Genomic DNA, 475 nt, shown 5'->3' on the forward strand with positions numbered 1-475 from the left:
AGGTAGAGCTTCCTATCTTTCTTTTTGACAAAGAAGAAAGGGGAGGCTATAGAGGACTTTGAGGGTCAGATCTGACTGTTCTAAAGATTTTCCTAAAGGAACTCATTGAGTGCCTCCTACTTGTCTCTGTTGAGTAGGTAGACCTTGTAATCCTTAGGTTGGAAACTCTTAGTCAATTCAATTGTATAGTCCTAGAGACAGTGTTTAGGAAGCTAGTCAAATTCCTCTTTACTAAAGACTTTAGGGAACTCTTGGACAAAATCTGGCAGGCTGGGTCTACATGTGTTCTAGAGTAGAGTTGTTCTGTAAGGGTTCTAGACTGGTTCTGTCTCAGACATCCTTTAGATCAACTCTATTCTGTCTTGACTACATTATGAAAAAGTCACAACAAATGTATTTAATAATAGCAAAAGTAATCTAATAAAATGATTTCATAAGCATTACATTCTAAAATAATACTTGTATTTACTGTAAT

This window comes from Fomitiporia mediterranea (assembly GCF_000271605.1).
Source record: "Fomitiporia mediterranea MF3/22 unplaced genomic scaffold FOMMEscaffold_14, whole genome shotgun sequence".
NCBI lineage: Eukaryota > Fungi > Basidiomycota > Agaricomycetes > Hymenochaetales > Hymenochaetaceae > Fomitiporia > Fomitiporia mediterranea.